The 597-nt window shown below is 57.1% G+C and overlaps 1 protein-coding gene across 4 annotated transcripts in view; it reads left to right on the forward strand.

Annotated features, from left to right (window-relative positions):
• LOC116849315 (synaptotagmin-10-like) overlaps positions 1-597 on the forward strand; it is a 526,459-nt gene that overhangs the window by 227,995 nt on the left and 297,867 nt on the right. The gene's annotated exons all lie outside the window — the stretch shown is intronic.

A 597-nucleotide genomic window follows, 5' to 3' on the forward strand; every position in this document is an offset into this window, starting at 1 on the left:
CCCTGAGATCGAACGCGGTACACCAAGTCGGAAGCGACGCTACGCGAAGTCGCGTGCCGTCCGCATCGATATGCGAGTCGGCAGAGGACCTAGGGACGGTCCCTAGGTCTCGAGAGTTCGCGGCCGCTCTACGGACGAGACGATACGACAAACCGGTAGCTAGAGCAGATAGGAGGTCTTACAGGTTCGATGACTCGCCCTTCGGTGTGACTGCGGTGTCTCGGTCCTTGGCGAGGGGGGGTGTCCTCTCCTCGGTCTCGTCGGCGCTCTCTCTCTCTCTCTCTCTCCTCTCTCTCGTCCTTGCTCTCTCGTCCTCGTCTGCATGCTCGCTCTTGCACTCGTCGTCGCGCGCGCACTCTCTTACGCTCTCTCTCTCTTACGCTCTCTCTCTCTCTCTCTTACGCTCTCTCTCTCTCTCTCTTACGCTCTCTCTCTCTCTCTCTTACGCTCTCTCTCTCTCTCTCTTACGCTCTCTCTCTCTCTCTCTTACGCTCTCTCTCTCTCTCTCTTACGCTCTCTCTCTCTCTCTCTTACGCTCTCTCTCTCTCTCTCTTACGCTCTCTCTCTCTCTCTCTTACGCTCTCTCTCTCTCTCTCT

Source organism: Odontomachus brunneus, unplaced genomic scaffold, assembly GCF_010583005.1.
Source record: "Odontomachus brunneus isolate Ranch 3 - 2012 unplaced genomic scaffold, Obru_v1 Obru_scaffold_111, whole genome shotgun sequence".
Classification (NCBI taxonomy): Eukaryota; Metazoa; Arthropoda; class Insecta; order Hymenoptera; family Formicidae; genus Odontomachus; species Odontomachus brunneus.